This window comes from Panthera leo, chromosome D2, assembly GCF_018350215.1.
Source record: "Panthera leo isolate Ple1 chromosome D2, P.leo_Ple1_pat1.1, whole genome shotgun sequence".
Lineage (NCBI taxonomy): Eukaryota > Metazoa > Chordata > Mammalia > Carnivora > Felidae > Panthera > Panthera leo.
This window is the reverse complement of record NC_056689.1, coordinates 59,383,532-59,398,516: the sequence shown is the minus strand read 5'-3', so window position 1 is coordinate 59,398,516 and position 14,985 is coordinate 59,383,532. Positions and strand designations below refer to the sequence as shown.

At 36.0% G+C, this 14,985-nt stretch overlaps 1 protein-coding gene and 1 pseudogene across 7 annotated transcripts in view; one reads left to right on the top strand and one right to left on the bottom strand.

Annotated features, from left to right (window-relative positions):
• BTRC (beta-transducin repeat containing E3 ubiquitin protein ligase) overlaps positions 1-14,985 on the bottom strand; it is a 182,198-nt gene that overhangs the window by 140,835 nt on the left and 26,378 nt on the right. The gene's annotated exons all lie outside the window — the stretch shown is intronic.
• LOC122202944 lies at positions 9,223-9,379 on the top strand (annotated as a pseudogene).

The following is a 14,985-nucleotide window of genomic DNA, read 5'->3' as shown; positions in this document are numbered from 1 at the left end:
AACACTGATAAACTAGAATTTTGAACAAACAAATGCTTTAAAATTCTAATAACTATGCATAAGCAATAAATTATTCTTACTCGAATTTCTACTGCTGTGTAGTGCAGGGTTACTAAGTACATAATTACATAAGAGAGTCACCCTACTTCCAAAGGAGCCATTCCAGTGAATTGTGTAAATAATATGCTTTAAAAAAACATAACCTCCTCACATATGAATTTAGATTTACCAGATATGGAGTAGCTGTGTACCTGTGAGACTAGAACATAGTCTTTAAAAGGCCTTTCTAATTATGAATTTACCAGAGAGACTAGAATGACCCAAAGCAAATTAATACATAGACTTCTTTTCATAACTTTCTATAAAAACATTGTCACTAATCTGTTTCAGTAAATAAAACAAAAGATCTTAAAAGTCACTGGCTTGAGAGAAGAACTCCAGAGTGCAAGCCTATAACCTAATTTTTCCAACACTGACATTCTGGTTTCCTTAATTACCAAATATTTGTGTTTCGTTTTTCTTTCATTTGTATCAATATAACAAATTCTAAATATTTGGTCTATAGCTGATTTTATGTGAGATTGTTGAATTTGAAAATAAGAACAATTTTGTTTTTTTAAAAAAATCACATAAAATATTCAACATCAGTAGGCAGCAGGGTATCATAATACCTAGATGCCACATGTTTTCTGTACCGAAAAAGTCATTTTTAATACCCAACCACAGGAAATCAACCAACTTAGTAAACAAATTTATGCATACAGCCAGGTGGTATCTTTATTCTCCTCATAACAGAACAAAAAGTAAGGATGTTCACTTACATTTTCTTTGCTACATTATTAAAAATCATCTTATGCTAAGTAAAGAGAATTCCTATATTTTTGAAGTGCTCATTTACTCAATATGAGTAAAACTGCAATTAGCTCAGATTAGTTTTTACAAACTCAATCTCCTATACCTGTACTTAAAGACCTTTTAAATCATGCCACAAAGAAATTATTTGGTTATACTAGATTTCCATTGAATTAAAAATTCAAGTCAAATCCCACTATAATAAACTCTTAAGAAACTGTCCAAATTATTTTCTTGCCCTAGAATTTATTGTATTAAATATTATTTTTAATAAGTAGGCCACCAGCTGAGGCCTAGGAATCTTGGGGTTAAACAACAATTTTTGATGATGTGGGGTTGGCCTATATACAAATTTCAAATGACTGCAGTGCTCACTGGAAGGATTAGATTAGGCTTTATGTGCTCTGAGAAAGAGGAGGAAAGAACGAGAGGAAAGGTAGGGTAAGGGAAAAGAAAGGCGGGGGAGACACAAAAAAGTTTGGTTGTAACTAGAGAAGTAAAGAGAAGTTGAAGCAGTCTTCCATCTTGAAGAACATTTATAACACTTCCTTTTCAGTATGGATTTACATGGTTGTTCATAGGAGTTACTATTACTCAACAGAGGTTGGTGTCATGTTAATAATCCACATAGGAGGCTGGCTATCATATGAGCAATCAGAGCTCTTGTCCCTCACTTTACTGGCAAAAAGAGCAAAAGAAGCCACAGAGTAAAATCCTTTGGTTGAGAGGTCAGGACAGGGTAGAGGAGACAAACCCTCACACTTCTATATAATCCCCCTCTCTATAAATGCATTTGCTCTAACAATGAGTTCAAAAGGAGAACTATCGGGGGTGCCTAGGTAGCTCAGTCGGATGAGCATCCAACTTTGGCTCAGGTCATGATCTCCCGGTTCGTGAGTTCGAGCCCCACGTCAGGCTCTGTGCTGACAGCTCTGAGCTGTGAGCATGGAGCCTGAAGCCTCCTTGGGATTCTGTGTCTCCCTCTCTCTCTCTCTCTGCCCCTCTGCCACTCACACTCTGTCTCTCTCTGTCTCTCAAAAAAAACGTTAAAAAAAAAAAAAAAAAAAAAAAAAAAGGAGAACTATCCGGAGCTTTCTTCTTAACTGAGAAGGAAACTCTGCTCGTGAAAAGGGTCCCCGGATATCAAACAGTATTTCAAAGACTGCAAACCAAGTATCCCAGCCCTCTTGGGTACTCCTTAATTTAACTTCTGTGTAGGAGAAGAGAAAAGAAAATTACTTCCTCATTAGAAAGAGAGTAAATGCCTACATAAATAAATGGAACTGTATTACATCTGACTTCCTAGGCACCACAGACCAGCAGAGAAGAAACTTGTTTTCAGCGGTGTGTTTACTTCACTATTTGCAAATGGCTGGCTGATTGGCAGCTACAATATATGAAAATAAATAACCATTTCAAAGATCAAGTGTCATGTTCTCAGGTAAGTAACAAAAATGAACATCATCTACCCTCCCCATCCAGTTTATGGAATTTAGCAGGAGAATAGGTTTATTGGCTATCTGATTACTTGATATGTTGTGAGGACATTTTCTGTGATGGTGTGGTTATTATTTAGGTTAGATCAGAAATTCTGCTTTCTCTCAGGACATCAGTATTAAGAGTTACATATTCACAAGGATCCGAAATGAATATTTCTGAAGCAAGTGAAATGTGACAAGAAATTGTGAAATGGGAGTGATGAATATATCTAATATTTTTTTTCTTCCAGGAAAATAAAGTACTTGATCTTACAATCCAATTTATCACAAGCCAAGATGCAAACTAGTAAATCTCAAATGCACAATCTGATGATACTGCCCACTTAAAAAAAATTTTTTTTTTTACATTTATTTATTTTTGAGAGACAGAGCACAAGTGGGGGAGGAGCAGAGAGAGAAGGAGACACAGAATCCAAGACAGGCTCCAGGCTCTGAGCTGTCAGCACAGAGCCCGACATGGGGCTCAAACTCATGAACCGTGAGATTATGACCTGAGCCGAAGTCAGATGCTTAACTGACTGAGCCACCCAGGTGCCCCATATATTGCCCACTTTTAGACACCAATCTAAAAATCAGTGCATCAGATTTTAATGGGAAATATTTTTATATATTTACAAAGTTACCTTTAAAAATGTCTGTTCCAAGATAAGTTAGGAGAAAGGGAGACTCAAATTCAGTTACCTCCCAGTGGTGCTACAGTATCTAGGCATAAGGGATATGGGCACTTATGGTCAACTTTTCATTTTCCAACTCCTTTACAGAAGTTTAGCTAACTTGTTGACAGAGTCTTTGAAGTGTCTGCTGTGTATGTGAACCATTTAATAGCTTAAGTTGTCTGATCTAGTCACATAAGTCATACATGACCTATTAGCATAAAGAACAACAGAAAAAGATGAGTATTTTACAAATCTTTCAAAACAAACAAAAAACCCTCGTTAGCTCTCTCTTCTTTCCTCTAAAAAAGTTGCTATCTTTTTCTACTTTTTAAAACAAGGTTTCTTGGGGCGCCTGGGTGGCTCAATCAGTTGAGCATTGGACTTCGGCTCAGGTCATGATCTCATGGTTCGGGAGTTCGAGCCCCACATCAGGCTGGCTGCTGTCAGCATGGAGCCTGCTTTGGACCCTCTGTCCCTCTCTCTCTCTGCCCCCCTCCCGCTTGCACTCTCTCTAAAAAATATTAAACATTTAAAAACTAAATAAAAATAAAAAGAGGTTTCTTCCCTACCTATATGAAGGGACGGATTTTGGTCAGTCAGGCAAACCTGCGCAATGCTTAAAGAGCTTATTTATGAAAACTAATATTTAAGCAAATTAACATTAAATATTTGGATTGTGGCTGAAAATATTCAATAGATTACATTAAACACTGTTCTTCTGGTCAAGTCAATATTATCTCTCATAACTGACTTATGTTCATACCACAAGAATATTAAATATAAAAGTCTCAACTAAAGGGCCAGAGGGTAATGGCATTAGTGTACTCAGGCTCGGGTAGTGTTCAAATGTAGACAAATATACAGGAATTCTGACAACACAGTTTTAGACAAGCCCCTCAGTTTTATAGATACTTATAGTGCGTAGGTGTCCAGTCTAGCAGAACTCCATCTTCCTCCAGCTCATTTGTAACATAAACTGCTCTTAAACCATTTCAATACATTGTTACTGAGATACTTCTTTGACACAGTACCTACACCAAGCAGCAGATCAATACTCTAATACAGAGATGCCGATTCCATTACCACAAAAACCCTTGCAAGCAGCCAGATGCTGAACAAAGAGTGCGGCTTTCATCAGGTTTATTCCTAACATGTCTCCACTCCACCTGGATAAAATATTTTGCTATGGTGGGCAACTAGAAGTTAGGAAAGAAATAATGGCATTTAAAATAACAATTAAGAAGCTTTGATTACGGAGGAAGTGTGAAAGATAAAGCTAAAATAAATTTCTCCACACCTACAGGATGCTTATCATTTATCATCAAACCCATCTGTTCATCTGCAATCATAATGCTGCACTTGATGCTTTACAAACTGCCATGACATTAGGTGTTTATGTTACAGTTCAACACAAGACTGAAATGATACAGGAAGGGGTTATAGAAAAGAAAGAAAATAAAGTATTGGGTGAGTAATGAGGGGAAAGGGAAATAGGAGAAAAGGAAAACATTCTACTGTTCTTTTAAAGCCATTTTCAGTAACAAATTTTGTAACTTTGATTTCTTTCTAATTTTGCTCCAAAAAAAATTTTTTAACGCTTTTCATATAGTTATTACATTTATATTTCCCTCATACCATCATTATGATCGGAGGCAATAAAACAGAGTTGAAATATAATTAGAAAGGACAGATATCTGTCTACATGCAGCGGTACTAGCAACTTGTGGCACCAGCGGGATTTAACTTTTGTCTAAAACCAATTCTGTCTTTTCTTACATAGTTACTTCCAATGGACTAATGCTGCAATACATCCTTTCTAGACCAGCTTTAATCATTTTCACAACTATGGTTGCTATGACAACAGGATGCAGCTTATGTGTGCTGTTTTCATTTTCTCCATTTGAGTTGCCATAACAACACAATTATTCTGCCTTTCTCCATTATGTGACAACTTTATTTTAGGATTGTGCTCTTAAAGACACTGGATTTCCCCATGAAAAAAGTAAATAATACAATGTATAAGAATTTTAAAATCTTTTAAAATTTTAAGATCTTTTAAAATCTCATTTTGATGGGTCTTTCGTCATACGAAACCAAACAACATTAAAAACCCTGATATCTGCTGAAATCTGAACTGATTTTTGTATAGACTTCCACAAGCAAAAGACAGCAATGCCATCATGATTATGAGCTGTAGGACAAAGTGTCCATTAATACCTGTCCCAAGTAGAACAATCAAGAATGAAGACAGTTCTGCACCACATACTTTGCGATGGTAATCCAACATAACTCATTACAAATACAAGTTCGGAGTAGCAGACTTTATACTACGTAAACTACTTTTGAAAATCTTTATCTTTATCCAAGATTTTCCATGGTGGTAGAATCCTGCAGAAGTTTATACAGTTCAAATTCTTTTATACTATATATTGAGTATAAAAACATTCATACAATAGATTGAAGACAAGCATTTATTATTCTAAACGAATAATATAAAATTTTAAAAATATTTTTGGCTACTGAACCACCATATCCATAACTAGGACCATCAAGATGGGACGTGAAAGTGCGTTTTTTAAAAACTCTCAATTGCTATAACCCTTTGTTGTATCAGTATTTGCTATAACAGGACTTTGTATATGCAAAAGATTACCTTAATTTAATAGCTTATCTTATCTTACTAAGTTCAGATCTTTTAGCCCTTTAATCAGCTGACAAAGATACATTAAAAACTTCTCCCACTGCATAAATATCCATGAATATATATACATATTTATTGCTTATAAACAAAACATGGAATTATTACTATGTAAAGGAGAAAATATGCAAATGTTACTAAATTCCCTTTAGTTCCCTATAGGCATATAAAAGATCATTTATAATATTGTAGTATTTTTACAGGATAGAACTAATTTTCACATATTAATATAACAAGACACATTTTAATGTTAATCACAGCTGAGATAATTTAATAAATTTTATTGTTTACAATGATCTGAAAAAATTAGATTTATTTAACCAAACCTGAGGATCAAAAGAAAACTTAGTCTTTCATAGCACAATCATTTCCTTAAGTTCATTTTTTAAAGAAAAAAATCTACTAACTTACCTAAAGTAACAATGCAACAATTTTTAGCCTTTTTTTTTTTTTCAAAGGGCTGTAGTGGAGAGGGTCTGAAAACGTTAAGAGCAAAAGTAATAACTGAACCAAGATCTTTCCTTTAGAATCCTTTCCACATAGGAAACTGAGGAACACTGATAATGAAAATAAGGCCACTGGAGCAATAGGGTGTTTACGCTGCTTACAGGGGGGTTGAGAGAGGGGTAGCAACAGCACAGAAGGTGCTGAAAAAAAGGAGAGAGACTAGCACAAAATAAATTCCAATCCTAGGAGAAATGGCTAGACCCTCACATGAAAATGAAACCAGCAAGCTAGGCTAAAATCATATATGAAACCCCACCTCTCTCCACCCCTGCTTTCTTCTTTCCTTAGTTTGTTGTATTGGTAAGGAACCTCAAGAAAATCCTCCTTTGTAAAGCCTACACTCCCCCAAGGAAGTGCTACCTTGCAATGACTTCTAAATTAGCTGAAGCCAGTAGGTCCTAGGCTGTAAGCAACATGATGTAATTTTATTATACTGCAATAATGTGAATTTAGGTGCTAATGCTGTTGGAATCATGTGTCTCAAGACTGGATTTTTGTGATACACTTTGACAGGATCAGTGAATTATTTGTGCCTGTGCGGCCTGGCATTCTTGGTAAAAGCAATGACTCATCCAAAATACCCCTTAAAAGAAAGCCTCTGGCCTCATCTCCAGGGCAGTCTGCTGTGAGCTGACATGCATTCAGATCCGTGCTATTGCTGTTACACCTGCTGGAACTCACTGGTAGAATTGCTATTCCTGCCCTGATCTGACATGTCTAGCCATGTACTCCACAGGGACTTACAGGCTACTGGGACAAGCCCCTACCACTCTTCTCAGGAATGTGTTATACCCTGTCAAGAGTGGTAAGAATTTTAACCCTTACTCTCTCTGGGCAAGGGCCTTCCTTATGTCTCCTCTCTGCTCCTTAAGAGGTGGTTTGCTTTTGTTTTACTCATAACTAAATTCATTATTTCTTATGTGTTTTGTGGAGAGAAGAGTAGGGGTAGAACCTGCTTTTAGCTTTACCTTTGATACTAGATAATTGAGTCTACAAAAAGACAAAAACTCTTAACAAAAGAACAAACTATTGTCCCTATTAGAAGCAAAGTGAAATTCACAAGCCAAGCCAGTTGTCTGCTGCAAAAAGTGCGGAAAGGGTAAGAATCTCATATATATTTAAGCGATCTATATGTACTCCCACGCTCCAAGATACAATGCAGTGATTTATAAAGTTCTTCCAAATAGAATTGAGATGAAAATATCTCCTGTGGTCCAGCTAAACAATGTCCACATTCCATAAAGTCTTAACTTACTAAAAGCCTTGGAATAAAGATGTAGGTACAAATTCCTAGGCATACAGCTAATTTTAGAAGGACATTCTATACAGTATAAGGAGTTTGTATTACATGGGCTATACTTATTCTAAGGATTAGTTTTCCCAATCTAGTGCCTTTCAATGGTATGAAATTTGAAGAGAATGTGAGAAAAGAAAGGCAAAGAACTCAATTCTGTCACAAGTAGGCCAGTTGTGTTAGGCCACTTGTTTTCCAAACTGAGGTGTACACATGCCAGGGGATAGGCTAGATGATCATTTGGGATGCAAGGGAGAAAGGCAGACTTTTATTTAAATTAATTTAGTGTAGAAAAGAAATGAATGTTTTCTGATTTTTATAATATAGATTGACACTGGTTCCCTCACTTGATCTGATGTGTTAGATGGTCAAATGTCACTTGTGAACCAAGTGACCCAAAGGAAGACTGAGAATTCCACAACACAAATGAGGTGACAGCAGCACCCCTCAATTCCTATTCATTCTCTTTTAGCATATTGCAAAAATCATAGTATGCCCAGGATTTAAGAACATAATCTAGTTTTAAATAAACTGTCAAGTGATGCTTCTCTAATTCCTTGCAGAAGTCCTTCATTAGTTACTTTATAAGATAAAAACACTGTATTAGTCATCTGCAAAAAAAAGTGAGCCAAAGACAATATAAAGCAACCATCTGAAATATGAATTTATGTGTACTATTTATATACATGTATATACACTATTCATAATTTTTTTTAACATTGATTTATTTTGAGAGAGAAAGAGCACAAGCAGGGGAGGGGCAGAGAGAAAAGGGGACAGAGGATCCGAAGTGGGTTCCATGCTGACAGCAGCAAGCCCGATATAGGGCTCGAACTCATAAACTGCAAGATCATAACATGAGCCAAAGTCAGACGCTTAACTGAGCCACCCAGGCGCCCCCACTATTCATAATTTATATTCATAAAGTATATACAATGTGTATGTCCTGCTGTAAGTACATATACTATGCCTTGATATTGTAGCTAATGATAGTAGTGCATGCATACAATTTACAACTTGTAAGTCAACAAATAAAAATATTTAGGATGGGTACTCAAAATTACTTTTTGGCTAGGAGACCACTGTTCTAGAGAGAAAGTTACTTGGATTTACTTATTTTTAATCGAGATATAATTGAAATATAACATTGTGTAAGTTTAAGGTCTATAAAATATTGATTTGAGACATTTTTATATTACAATATGATTGCCATTGTAGTGTTAGCTAACACCTCATCTCATCACATAATTATAATTTCTCACATAATTATCATTTCTTCTGGTGGCAGGAACAATTAAGATCACTTGGATTTGTTTTTAAAAGAATTTAGCAAATTAAGGCACATGCCAACCTTACCTTTTTTATAAACAGTCTCTGAACTTTACACCTCCAACTTACACCTGGTGAACAAGAAGGGGGACTTTGTGATGCCTCAACTAAGAAAGCTAAAATCATGCTAAGAAACAAAACTAATTTTCCATTTGGCATTTCTTGTAACAATTGACGCAGAGACAATTAACATGGACAGTACTATTTTTTTAGTTATTACAAACTCCATTTGCTAGTAAATTAGGCCTCTAGTTCCAAACACTAGATGTTCCAAATGATTAGACAGTCTCTAGTTTCAAAGGGTAGTTTCTTTATACATTCCAAAATAATAAATTTCAAAAAAAGTAGTTCTCCTAGTTGAATACTTCTAATCCAAAAATACGTTCCATCGCTTCTCGGCCTTTTGGCTAAGATCAAGGGTAGTATCAAAAATACGTTCCAAGGAATTCAAATTACACGATTTTCCAAACCTAACCTAACTCCTCAAGTGTTGTCATGTATATTTTTTTTAGTGTTGTAATATTTTAATCATGGCAGGAGCTATAGTTACCATCTAGGATAAATAGTAACTCTACAAGTTGTTTTAAAATATAAATCAGACTGTATGCCATATCAAGAAATCCTGCTTATATACAGACTAGTTTCAGTAAAAGTTCTTTAGGCAAAATTCTTATAAAAACTTAAATAATCAAGAGTAAAATTTCCAAATATGATGTAGAACCATTTATATTTACCTCTTTTCACACAAGCATCAAAATACACATTTGAATTACCCACATAACTTCAAAAGCATGAAATTAATGTGTTCTACCTGATATGATCACTTGAAAAATGTTTGGAAGCTGCGTGGGACAGAAAAAACAGAAGAGTGCTAGACAGTATATTAATCATTAAAAGTGTTTTAAAAAATAAGTAAAGTTTAAAAAGTGGTTGTGTAGGGTGACAAGATTTTTAAATTTTTACTTTCTCAAATTTGTTCTTTTAAAAAAAGCAAGGAAAAAAACTCACTTATCAAAAGTTATCATATGGAACATCAAAACTGATACTACAATATTGTTAAGATTACTTACTCCCTAGAATGACTTCATGAGGTGGGATAGGCCATTTATCATTACCCTCATTTTACAAGATGAGAAATATGGAAGGTAAGTGATTTCATAAATATTTATTTGCTGCCTATCATGTGCCATCCACTGAGATATACTGGAGGACAAAACAGATAAAACTTTACCTCATGGAGTTTATTTTCTAGTAGAAATAACAATGAAGGAGCACTGGCTTTAGATAGGGTAGTCTCTAAGAAAGTGACATCTGAACTGAGATACAAAAGATCCAGTAAGGATTTAAGCAAAAAACCAAGGTCAAAGAAAACAGCAAATGAAAAGGCCTTACAGTTGTCTTGCAAGAGTTTGGCAAAAGGCCAGTGTAACTATAATGTAAGTGAAGAGTGGGAATATTGACTTTAGATAGGGAAAGAGGTAGGTAGGAAAGGACCCAATCTGCCTGGCAGAACAAAAGTTAAAGTCTAATCATGCATGGCCTAAGTGCAAAGGAAAGAAAATGAAAAGTTTTATATTTAGATTTTTGAAAGATCCCTATGACTTCTGTATGGAAATTAGATTTAATGAGTATAATAGTTAGAAAACTATTACAAATTAAAAGCAATAATAACCTATAGTAAGTTGATGGTAGCAGAAGCAGAAAGAAGCGAAAGATTTTGAGATATTTTGGAAGTAAAACAGATAAAATCTGATGAGGAATTGGATATTTAGAGTAAGGAAAAGTGAGGCGTCCAGGATGATCCCAGGTTTGGGGTTTCAGTAACTGGGTAAATCGTGAGTAAATGGGCTAGCAAAAACAAAAAACAAACAAACAAAAAAAAAAAACCACAAGATTTCTGATATACTGTATTAAGTTTGAAATCACTATGCAACATTCAAGTGGATAGGAAGTTAAATATGTAATTCTAGGTGTCAGAGAAGAAAGATGAGCTGGAGATCAATGGCACATTAGGAGTCATCAGCACACAGATGGTTCCCCCTTAGCCAGGGGGAAAACAATCCAAGACCTTCAGTGGATGCCTGAAACCCTATATACACTTTCTCTTATGCATGCATACCTGTGATAAAGTTGAATTTATAAATTAGGTACAGTGAGAGGTTAACAACAATAATAATAAAAATAGAAGTTATAATAATATACTATAATAAAAGTCATAAAAGTCATGTGAATGTTCTCTCTCAAAATCTTCTTGCTCTGGACTCACCTTCTTGTGATGATGTAAGATACAAAATCACTATGTGATGAGATAAAGTGAGTGAATAACAGAGGCATTTTGAGGTAGTGCTGAGCTACCACTGACTTTATGACAATATGTCAGAAGGAGGAAATGACCACAGGTAACTTGAAACTGTGGAAAGCCACAGAAATAAATGAAATCACCTAGGAAGAAACTGTAGACAGGAAGAAGAGGACCCAGGAGTAAGGGCTAAAAAACTCCAGCGTATAGAAAATTTATCTAAGGACCAAATGCTTATTAAATGATCTAGCTCAACGAAGTGTTCTTTCATTAAACCCCATTGCTATTAACATTAAAAAAAAGCCATCTTCTTTAGCCAAAGGTTCTCAAAATTTAGTATTTAACCCATTGTAGGTGTATTCTAGGTGGGTCCTAAAAAAACTACTTATAGAATCTAGCAAAATAATAAGAAAGGAGACAAATAGTTGCTTCTGGAGCAGGAAACTGAATGATAAGCAGATGGGTAAGAAAGATTTTTTTGTTATATATCCTTTTCTTTTTTCTTTGAGAGAGAGAAAGGGTGAGTGAGCATGTACGAATGGGTTAGAGGTGCAGAGGGAGGGAAAGAATCTTAAGCAGGCTCCATGCTCGGCATGGAACCTGCTATGGGGCTCCATACCATGACCCTGGGATCATGACCTGAGCCAAAATCAAGAGTCACAAACTCAAATCAACTGAGCCACCCAAGTGCCCCAATGCTATATATCCTTTTCTACTTTTTAAATTCTGTACTGTGTTGCATGTTTTACATATCCAAAAATACATATTTTTAAAATAACTCCATATTTTGGCTTCTATTAATAATTAACTTGAATCCCAACAGGTTTATTACTGTTTGCCTTTGAGTTGCTGTTGTTACTGAACCTTGACAAGTTACCTGTAAAATATTCTTATGAAGGTATAAAAAGCCATGATTAGACAAGACTCTCTTGAAGAAACACAACAAGGTATGAGAACTTAACTAACTACCATATATCAAGGCTTATTATAAAGCTACATGAATAAGGCTACATGATACTGACACAGGGATGAATAGAAAAATAGAACAATATAACAGAATAATGAGTCCAAAAACAAATCAATGCATGAAGGACATGAGGACAAGGCATGTAAGGACATGAATTATGATGGAGGGAGCACTGCAGATCAGTGCAGAATACATATTCTTCCACTAGATGATGCTGGGAGGCATTGGAAATCCATATGAGGGAAAAATGAAACGGAATCCCTTCCTCACATCACATACAAAATCAATTCTAGAGAGACTGAAGTTCTAAATATAAATGGCAAAACTATAAAGCTTCTAGTAGAAAACATGAGATTATGCTCATGAGAGTAGAAAAGGTTTTCTTAAACAAGTCAAAGAAACACTCGCACTCACACACACACACACACACACACACACACCCTTCAATTCACCTATCAATCACAATTACATCCAGTGGAAGAAACACAAACAAAACAAGTCAAAAGGGCACCAACTAGGTTTGGATTAGGGAAATGAGGGCTCTAATCCAGGCTGTATTCAACTGTTAACTTTGGACAAGTCAAATGACCTCTTTGGGTCCCAGTTTCTTCATTTTTAAAAGAAAGGAGTCATACTTTATGATCCAAACAAGGTCTTTGCCCAAAGTGATCTAAAATGATCAGGGAATCACAGCTTCTTGAACGAGCTGTGGACAGCATTCCCAATGTTGATACCTTAAGAGAATGAAGAAAAAGAGAAAATGATGTTTCCCAGCACTCCCAGTACTGCAAGTATAAATAACTGAATATGTTGACAGTGTTTAAGGTTGACCTTGATAGAAAAGTGTATTCTAAATGCTCTTAAATGTAAAGTGCACTCACTGGGGTAAACTGACCTTGCTGGGCATTTACTTGGTCGTACTATTTCTTTAATAAAACTGATAAAAGTAGAAAGATCATGGAAATATCAGTAGGCTTGCAATCAAAGGCTTTAAGTGTGTCTACCCATATATCCCTGACAAGTAAAATTCCACCATCATAGACAGGAATAAATTATGGCTGCTTGCCTGGGTGGCTGAGGGAATGAGAAAATTAAGAACAGGACGTTCCCGTAGGATTTGTGATAACCACCACCCAAGTCATTTCTGTACCATTTTTCCTAACACTACCAAATAACATATTCAACATTTCATTAGCTTCTCAAAATGACATTTTATGATAAAGCTCAGATCGGATAGTCATAACCTTGTTAAAACAGTCAAAACTAGTTATAGTGAAATAATTAGTGAAATAATTATAGTGAATAGTTATAAATAGTTATAGTGACATAATTTACAATAAAAGGTTCTCCACTAAAATACTTTATGAAACAACATTAAAATAAGGCTCGATCAGGGGTCTTACTCTAGGATCCAGGAATAGGAGTCATCGATCCCTGAGCCTTTTAAAACTGTGTACAGAACCTATCTGGGGAGAGTAGCTCATGACAATACAAAAGATTTTTAGTTAGGTCCATGAACAAAAAAGGTTATGAAGCCTTTAATTAGATGATACTCCAGATTCTTAAAGCCTATGACCTCATACATATTTGGTGACATTTTAGTTAAGGCAAATCACTGACTGACTTAAGGAAATAGAACTTTGCCTCCTGATTCATTGCTCTTTCTCTTATTCCAAGTATAATAAAAGTCAGTCTCACTTTAAAATAAATAAAAGTTAAAACCAAATAAAAATTTAAAAAAATTTTTTTTAATGTTTATTTATTTTTGAGAGAGAGACACACACACAGAGAGAGAGAGAGACAGAGACAGAGCGTGAGCAGGAGAGGGGCAGAGAGAGAAGGAGACATATAATCTGACAGGCTCCAGGCTCTGAGCTGTCATCACAGAGCCTGATGTGGGGCTCGAACCCACTAACTGTGACATCATGCCCTGAGCCGAAGTCAGACACTTAACCAACTAAGCCACCCAGGTGCCCCAAACCAAATAAAATTTGTAAAAATAAAAATGGGGGGTGCCTGGCTGGCTCAGTGGATAGAGCATGGGACTCTTGATTCAAGTCTCATGTTGGGCATGGAGGCTACTCAAAAAAACAAACAAATAAAATAAATAAAAATTTAAAATTTAAAGCTTCATGGCTTCGGGGTGCCTGGGTGGCTCAGTTAGTTGGTTAAGTGTTTGACTTTGGCTCAGATCATAATCTCATGGTTTGTGAGTTCAAGCCTCAAGTCAGAGCCTGGAGCCTGCTTCGGATTCTGTGTCTCCCTCTCTCTCTGCCCCTCCCCCGCTTACATTCTGTCCGTCTGTGTGTCTCTCTCTCAAAAAATATTACAAACAAACATTGGGGTGCGTGGGTGGCTCAGTTGGTTAAGTGTCCGACTTCAGCTCAGTCATGATCTCACGGTTCATAGGGTTCAAGCCCCATGTCAGGTTCTGTACTGACAGCTTAGAGCCTGGAGCCTGCTTCAGATTCTGTCCCCATCTCTCTCTGCCCCTCCCCCATTCACACTCTGTCTGTCTCTCTCTCAAATATAAATAAACATTAAAAAAAGTTAGGGGTGCCTTGGTGGCTCAGTGGGTTGTGTGTCCAACTTCAGCTCAGGTCATGATCTCATAGCTCGTTGAGTCTGAGCCCTGCATCTGGCTCTGTGCTGCTAGCTCAGAACCTGGAGCCTGCTTAGGATTCTGTGTCTGCCTCTCTCTCTGTCCCTCCCCTGCTCTGCTCTGTCTCTCTGTTTCTCAGAAATAAATAAACATTTAAAAAAATTAAAAAAAAAAAAACTTCATGGCTTCAATTAAACAATTAAAAATTCATTTCAATAACTTCCTCCAATTTCAAAACCTTCAGTTCATCTCCTTTTAAGCCTCTCTAAATATTCAAGTTTT